The sequence below is a fragment of the Mustela erminea genome, chromosome 3 (assembly GCF_009829155.1).
Source record: "Mustela erminea isolate mMusErm1 chromosome 3, mMusErm1.Pri, whole genome shotgun sequence".
Classification (NCBI taxonomy): Eukaryota; Metazoa; Chordata; class Mammalia; order Carnivora; family Mustelidae; genus Mustela; species Mustela erminea.
The window spans coordinates 36,691,255-36,700,361 of NC_045616.1; the positions used below are offsets into that span (position 1 = coordinate 36,691,255).

The 9,107-nt window shown below is 33.5% G+C and overlaps 1 long non-coding RNA gene across 1 annotated transcript in view; it reads left to right on the top strand.

Annotated features, from left to right (window-relative positions):
* LOC116585574 overlaps nucleotides 1-8,505 on the top strand; it is a 29,992-nt gene extending 21,487 nt beyond the window's left edge. Inside the window, exons 2-3 of the long non-coding RNA XR_004283700.1 lie at nucleotides 4,406-4,518; nucleotides 8,435-8,505. This is a non-coding gene — a long non-coding RNA (uncharacterized LOC116585574). The remainder of the gene's footprint in view (nucleotides 1-4,405; nucleotides 4,519-8,434) is intronic.
* Nucleotides 8,506-9,107: the final 602 nt, after the last annotated feature.

Below are 9,107 nucleotides of genomic sequence, written 5' to 3' on the forward strand. Positions count from 1 at the left end.
CTTGTGGAGAACTATTAGCTTTTTGGCAACTTTCAAGTAGATAAGGTATTAATTAATTAAAAATATTCCCTATCCCCCAAATTTAGCATTGCTATGAAACATTAACTTCTTTGTGTCTCCAAATCTTCTACTTGAAAAAGCCTGTGTGATTAATTGGTCCCTGTTATACTATTATATAGGGTGTGTGTGCAGATAACCTGATTTTTTTCAAGTTCAAGTCTTTGAATCTAGATTATTTACATCTGGAACAAATAGCAAGTCTATACCAAGATCCTGGACTTTGAGCCTCATGCTGGGATTAATAGGACTTCTTGGTAACTCCTTAGAAAGGAGATGAGGATATTTTACCTATAGAGGGGAAGAAAGTGAACAATTGTGGCCAGAGCATTGCTTGTGGTAGATTGTAATACTCTTTCTAATCATTTGTTGTAACAGGATTATATAACCCTGTCCATTACCATGTGAGGTACAATACCTCTCTATGGAATGACTTTATGCTCTCACCCCACTGACTTCTGGTTTTACTTCTCTGTCTGGTAGAATATGTGAAGTCTGAGTATACCAATGAGAAGAAGTTTTAAGAGTGACAGTATGTTTCAAAACTTCTCCCTTTTTCCTTTGGCCATGAACACGGCATGCCCCGAATATAAGCTGTTGCCTAGTTGCTAGAGTAAAAAAAGACCCAAGAAGACTACTGGGGTGGAGACAGCTGAATTGCATCTGCCACAGCTTTAATGTAACACGAGCAGGAAATAAGCCTTTGTTGTTTCAAACCTTTGAGATTTGGAGGTTGTTTATTTCCAAGGCATAACCTACCATTAGCTGACTAGTAACCATCTGAGAGCCATCTTCTTATGATTTTACTTATAGCTCCTGCCGCTCTGCTACAAAGTTCCTACTAAATAAATACTAGGTATGCATATGAGTGAAAGGCATGAAGATGTCTAGTCATTCATCATTGAGTTTTTCATTTGAGAAAAGCCCCATCCCCATTATAGGTTTATTTTTTCTCCAATACCTACATGATGACTCAGCAACTAAATCTTTGAGAGGATTAGAATTTCTTTTGATTAAAAATCAGCATTGCTGGGGTACCTGAATGGCTCAGTGGGTTAAAGCCTCTGCCTTCGGCTCAGGCCCTGATCCCAAGGTCCTGGGATAGAACCCCACATTGGGCTCTCTGCTCAGCAGGGAGCCTGTTCCCTTCCTTTCTCTCTGCCTGCCTCTCTGCCTACCTGTGATCTCGGTCTGTCAAATAAATAAATACAATCTTTAAAAAAAAATCGACATTGCTAAGTAAGGATGCAATTGAAATGTAGGTGTTGATTACTCAGTGCATAGGTCTGAATGGGTGATAATTCCTATCAATGCAAAATGACTAATATCTCTTACAAATCAATAGGATAAAAATCAGTAATTTCATGAAAAAAGGGGCATGAGGAAATTAAAATGTCTTAAAGTTACATACAAATGAAAATAAAAATTAACATCATTTAAAAAATATTAGCAAACAACATATAACAAATAGTGATAATTCACTGCAATGACAATCACTTGAGTAAATAGGAGAACACATATATTGGTGATAGAACTTTTCAAGAGGAAAGTTTGGCAATGCCCATCAAAATTTTTAAGAACACATGACTTTTAACTCAACAGTTCTAACTCTAACAATTTATTATACAGATATGTTTACATATAAGCAAAATGACATGTATATATATATTTAAGGATGTTTAATATGATACTCTTTGTAATAGTAAAAGAATGAAAATAACCTAAATGTTAACAAGGGAAATAATAATGTGTCTGTGTAGACATTATAAAGGATTAATAATTTTATGTATAATCATCTGGAAATATACCCAAATTATATCTTTATGTGGAAAAAGGTGAAGAGGAGTTTGTACTATGCTGCCTTATAGGTCAAATTAAATTATATATTCATCCCAATATATGTGATGCTTAGATAGGGTGACCATATATTTCAGTTTGCCCAGTATACTTTAATTTTTATTTATTGTTTTTTTTTTTTTCCTAGCATAATTAATACTTGCACACCCTTTCACTCTTAAAAGGGTCTAAGTTTGGTCAATAAATTATATGTATACTTTATGTTTCAGTGCATATGCCTAGACTATTTCTTACAGTATGCACAAGAAACAAATGATGGCTGCCACCAAGATGGCTGTGGGTCTGGGATGGAAAGAACATTTAGTTTACGTTATGTATCTTTTATGTAGCATGTATTATAACCCAGTGTATGGATTTCCAATTCATAACTTAGTATTAAACATTTGAAACTAATTGCTCAAATTTATCTCCATGAGATTTTTATGTAATGTGAAAATATTGGGAAATATAATAATTAAAATAATACAAAGTTATATACTGTGTAATGTGAAAAGAAAGAGCAAATGGAATCACAAAAGAATGTTTAAGGGTACAGTGATCTAGAATTGCATTCTGCTGCTCAAATGCCAAATTGTGGCCCTAAAGGGAGTCTGATTTTCTCCTTGACCTCTTGATGTTTTGCAAAAATAAGATCTGTGAGGTAATATAATGCCTTCTAGTAATAGACTGCTATTTTATAAACAAATCTTGTATATTTTCAGTTCTCACTAGGATATATTATCTATTTCAACACCATTGCCAAACTCAGAGGACTTTTTCCTCGAAATCCTTTTTTTTTTTTTTTTTAATGCTGGAAGGCTATCATAAAATCAAGTATTTGGCAACAAACTTCATTAATTATTTGTTACAATGTAAGCTTCTGATGTGGAACTTGACTGGTTCCCTGTGATAATCCATTAGCTGTAATAGTGCCTGGCATATTGTGAGTATGCAATAAATATTTCTCGAATAAATGAGTAAATGGATTAATGAAGGAAAGATTTCATTTTGACAGGTATTCTTATACTCTAATACTGTTCTGTAAATTGGCATAAACTTTTTTCAGGGTGAGACATTTTAACACAAGCACCAAATTTAAAATGTACTTTTTGAATCAGCAATTTTATTTCTGGAAATTTATCCTGTGAAGATGTTCATACAGTGCACTGGAATTCTCACTCATACAACATACATGTTCCATGGGACATTACTACAAATAGCAAAAATGTCAGAAATATCCATTTATCCATTTTTAGGGAAATAATTCAAGTCATTATTTTAGATCCATAAATGGAATGTAATGAAGACATTGAAACTAACAAAATTGGTGTGCATGTTCTGAGTTTGAATTAATTTATCAGAACGAAAAGAAAGTACAGGGGGGAAGGAAGGCAGGGAGAGAGAAATCTACCAGCAAAGAATCCCTACATTTGTACAATCAAATATGAAACTTGTAGTCAGCAATGAAATAATTAAGTTTATCTCTTTTATAAATTTGATTTAAAAATTATAAACTTTCACAAAAGTTTCTAAAATGAATATAAATACTGTATGTGTGTTTATTTGATTATTGTTGTGCTTTCTGTAAAGCTGATATTCTGATTTTTTTATGCACTTCTTTGCCACTTATTCCAATTCATAGTAGACACAAAAATTACGTGATTTTTGGATGATGTATCTAAAACTAAGCTATCAAGAGATAATCTCAGAAATAAAGTGAAAAAATCAGGTATAGAGTTACATATGTTCTCTGTTATGTGAACCAGACAGATTTAAAATAAGAAGGTTGGACAAATTTCTCCTGATAAGTATACACATTTAAACATTTTACTGAGACTTATATTTGGGAAGAGGCCCGTGGCTCAACATTTTGTTGACATTAGTTTGCACTCCTGTCATACTTTATTGTATACATACAAAAAGGCACAGCTAGGCTCCAGTTTGTTTTCTACCTTTTACTTCTCGCACTCTAAGCAGTATAACTATCTCCATGCTCTTTTATTAGGTAATGCTAAACTAAAATCATTATGCAGATGTGTGAGTCAGCAAAAATCACCTAACAAGCATCCCCAGTTACCCACCTCCTGCCTCATGAACATAAAACGATTTTTATTTAGCTGGGCAATGCAACTTCTATTTGAGTACACTGTGTGTAATTCTAAAAAGAATTGTCTCATGATCTGCATTCTGGTTAAATAGAACAAATTGATTTCAAACTGCCAATAGTCCGCGTCTCTTTACTAATGTGTAGTGTAAGGCATGAGTTCATGTTTGATTTTCAACCTCTTTATCATAACCCTAAACTTGTTACAAGATTGTGACTTTATAAAGGATTATTTTAAAATAGTGTTTCATTGAAGAAGTAATATCCACTATGCCTTTTGGTGATCATGAAAACTTGGTAAAGCTCTTGAAGTAGTTTTAGAAATAAAATGTTGGAGAGCTTTTATATAGGATTATTTGTAGGACTGAATTCCACTTTACTAACATTTATACAAACAATATATCCCAGTGTTCTGTTAGAACATGCAGAAGTGAGAATGAGTCAGAGAGCCAGAAGCCAACCAGAAAAATGAGAGCCGTGAGTGTCCAGACTTCTGTGCCAACACTTCCAGAAGGCACTTGGTGAGTTGACAGATGATAAAGTTATGATTAGGTAACAAGTAACCCAAATGACATTTCTCTGTTATTTTTAAAGCCTAAGAAGACCTATGTAATTGAAATATTCATTTAAAACACTTTGAACTCTGAGTAAGAAGGAAACATAGACTATAATTTAAATATTCCTTGACCTCCTGCTTTCAAACGGGTTAAAGCACACCAATTTTAAGGAAAATATCTATTTCCAAATAATTACAGTCCTTGGGCTTGTGAGAGGGTGATATCTTGAAAGGCATTAACTATAATAGATGTATGATAACTGCCATTTGACTGACACTTAGGTACTACTTGAAGGACTTCTCCAAGGACAGAAGATTCTTTCTATCTCATAAAAAGATGGATACCCCCGAAGGACGAAAAATCTTAAGAAGATTTTTTATTTGCGTATGTTTTCAGCAGAGAATTACAGGAAAAATCATTATACTATTAAAATTAAATCCATAAAATGAAAATAATGCTTATAGAGCTTTTATAGTTTGTCAGGCATTTTATACATATAAAATCTCTTCTAATTCTCAAAAAAAAAAACCCCATATGATGTAATTTTATAAATAAAGTGACGAGGGCTTAGAAAGGTTAAAAATTCCCAAAGGTTCTACCTTTAGTAAATGGTAAAGCTCATATTCAGATATAGGCAATTGGACTGAATGTAGTAAGCTATAAAAACTAAGTATAAATTTCTACTGAAAGTATTTTTATTTTAAAATTCTGAATGTCTAAGTGAAATATGAGAATGTTTAGTTCTTATTTTACCTATTTTTTTCAGAAGATTACTCAGTTATAAGAGGTGTTTATCTTGTTTGTTAGGTGTTTTGGCATATGGTAAAAACAATTCCAAATTGTGTATTTTGCCTCTTAAAAGGTATGCAGTCATTAATACTGAAGTATAGAAAAGTGATTGATAAAACAGATGCCTCTACTTGTAATATATTTTATGTACAATTTTTCTTAATTCATCCTTGTGGTTTATTAAAAGAAATTAGATGTGAGAAAAGCAGATTTTTAAAAAAAAGATTTTATTTATTTATTTGAAACATGGAGAGAGAGAGAGAGAGAATACAAGCAGGGGGAGGAGCAGAAGAAGAAGGAGAACCCAGGTTGGGGCTCAATCCCAGGACCCTGGGATCATGACCTGAGCCAATGGGAGACACTTAACTGATGAGCTACGGAGGCATCCCAGAAAAGCAGATGTTTTATGTTTAATAAAAACTAACTACTTAAGAAATGCATTCTGATATAAACATTATACTTGCTACATAGAATTTGGTTAATGCATGTTTATTTTTTAATGTATGAATTAAATCTAAGATTACATAGATACAAAAAATAGCCTTTGAACATTATACAAAGGTTGGACAGTTAATCCTGATGTCTTTCTTATGTGGTAAAATAATTATGTTCAAGAATTAATTTTTACTGGGGCACCTGGGTGGCTCAGTGGCTTAAAGCCTCTGCCTTCAGCTCAGGTCATGATCTCAGGGTCCTGGGATTGAGCCCCACATCGGGCTCTCTGCTCAGCAGGGAGCCTGCTTCTTCCTCTCTCTCTCTGCCTGCCTCTCTGCCTACTTGTGATCTCTGTCTGTCAAATAAATAAACATTTTAAAAAATTAGTTTTTACTCTACATATTTTAAATTTAGTTTATGACTTACTCTTATTTTGCATGTTGATTTGTTTTATATTAATCAATTATTTGTAACATGAAAATATCTTTGAGCTAAAAGAAGCAGAAAAAGTTTGATAAAATCAAATGCATTATCATTATCAATAAATACATGATGAAGAAATTAGGGCTCAAGACATAGTGCTCACCTTTGCTAATATAAAGAAAATATTAGGATATATATCCTAATGGAAGCTATTTGGGGAGAAATAGAAGTATATATAAAAAATTAATGAGATTTTTCAAAGGTTTATGAAAGCTATAAATAATTTGTGATATATTAGTTATGGGGAAAAGCAGTGAAGGCAAGACAGTATTCTGATTCTGAAAGAGTCCATTTTATTCGAGGATGACAATCTGTAAAGAAAAACAAAAGCATATTAAAATGACACACTGTTTTGACAGTTGGTATGTGAAGGGTAAGTACCTTCTTGTGGTGGGATAAATGATGGCTGTGCAGATCTGAGAAGACCTGTGAGAGGAAAGCATCAGAAGATAATGAGGTAGGACTTAGCTGCTGGTACATTCTTGCATACCTTTTGCAAATGCGTAACCGACTACATAAGAATTTTTCAAGCTGCCCTGTTATGAAAGAAAAAAAAATGTGAATATTTAATTTTAATAGGAGGGATTTTTAATAAGCCTTGAAAATGGTGCTTAATTCCACCCTATACTTTACTTGTATCCTCCTCCAAGAGCACACAGATTCCCAGTCACAGCAGTGTTTTAGAGATTCAATGTATTATGTAATTGATTATAAGGCTATAAGTAATGTCATAAATAAAACCAGTATAATTATATTACAACAGAGGCCAAAAATCTATTCGTAAACTATCAAATGGTCCAGCTGAAGAGACATATGTTTTCCTTAAGATAATGAAGTATAGAATGTGTTGAATTTATTTGCAAGCAAGCCTGAGATTTTATGTATGTCAGACTTTGGAGAAACTATATGTTTTTCATAAAAGATATAAAGGATTCCTTTCTTTAAAAAAAATTAGAAGCAGAAAAGTTTCAAACCTATTTCAGTCATGAGTATGCCATAGCTAAATTAAAATCCACAGTTTTATATCTGGTATTCAAAAAGAGTATTTCAAATTGAAGAACTTTCAGCTATTTGTTTTAACATGAATCTTAAATTACTCTGAGATTTTTTTGGATAACAAAACATAATGGAATTTACAGATGTTAGCCTGAGAATTAGTAACTATGTCATTCTTATTAGTAATGGGAAAACTTGATGACCTGGATTTCATTACCTGGAAAAAAAGAACAATGACAACTAGATTCACCTCTTGCCTGTTGTGTAAATAGGATTCACACTACACAGAATGTCAAACTCAATTATAAAAGAAACTAGGATATGAGCCTATCTTTTAGCAGTCACACACAGGTAGCAGGGTTAAGTCTAGAAGTACTAACCTGTGTGTTTCCTGTGTATTTCTCTTCATATCTTCTGGCATTTCACTGGAACCTTAAGCTTCTTTCATCTTCTCTCTCACCATACATAGAAACAACAAGAACAAGTATGTAGAGAAAACACTGGCCTACATAATAAACTGAAAGATTCTAATATGTACTTGGAGAGCAAGTTTTTCTCCATCCAAAGATAATTTTAGACCAGAGGTCAATGGGGGAGGGAGAGACTGCTGGCATCGGGGAGACTTAGTATGAAAGGAAGGAGTGGAGAAACAAGAGTCATTGACATGGAAAAGAACACAAATTCCCGTTACTGATTCTGCATCACTATCTATTCATAGCCTCTGGACCACTTGCAGTCTAGCAGTTGGAGTCACTAAGCTCATCTGAATATGAGTAGGTTGTCCTGGGCATTCTGTATGGCAGTAAGATATGAAAAAAAAAAAATCCTAATCCCATTTTATGGAGGAATTGAATAAAACTATTTTGGAATTTTCCTGTAGGCCAGGTCATTGTTGCACCCTATGCTATTTGATATATACCTTTAAGTGACCTGTTAGTTCCAAATATGTGAGGCCTTCCATTGATGAATGTATTTACATGTATTTTTCAAAATACTTTATTTTTTTAAACACAGTGTGCTGCCATAGTACAATTCTCTAGATGTTCTCAATTCAAAGAAAGGGAGTGAATTAGTTTCTTAAACAAACAAACTTTAAATTATTTCCCGTCAACAAAAATCATCAAGGAGATCTTATTTAATATATTTCTTACATTCACTACTGGTTTGTGACTTTCAGAATGTGAACTATCAGCTTGAAAATATCACATGGGAATAACTACTACAACAGAGGAGTCACTTATCTTTCAGGTACTCTTACTGGAATTCAGAATGGCTGTGTATTTATATATGTTCAGCTTCTCTTCAGAGTGATGATACTTATACTGTTCTTCAGGGAATTTAGGGAGGAGCATTTGTAAGTTTTATAATTGACTCTAAATTTCACTTTTAGAAGAATTTTACACTCAGGTATGTTTTATTTAACATCAAAGAATTCAAGTTTGTGTGTTTAGTTATATCACCAAGATATCAGTGAAACTTACTAATTCATAGCAAATGCAGAGAGGAGGGGAAAAAAGACACTGGGCAAAGTTTAGGTAGTAAAAAATGAAAAATAAATTTTAACGGCAACTTAAATATCACAAAGAATTTAGTTTGTAGTTGTTATCCCAAGATAATTTCAGTATAGGGAAATAACTTTTCCAGTCTGTCCCTATTCAAGAAATATGGTGTGGGGCACCTGGGAGGCTTAGTCGGTTGAGGCTGCAGCTCTTGATGGCTCTTGATCATGGCTCAGGTCATGATTGCACAGTCGTGAGATCAGGCCCTTTGAAGGGCTCTGTGTTCAGCTCAGAGTTTGCTTGTCCCTCTCCCTCTGCTCCTCCCCCAATCCCCCCAGCCCCCCCAAGTAA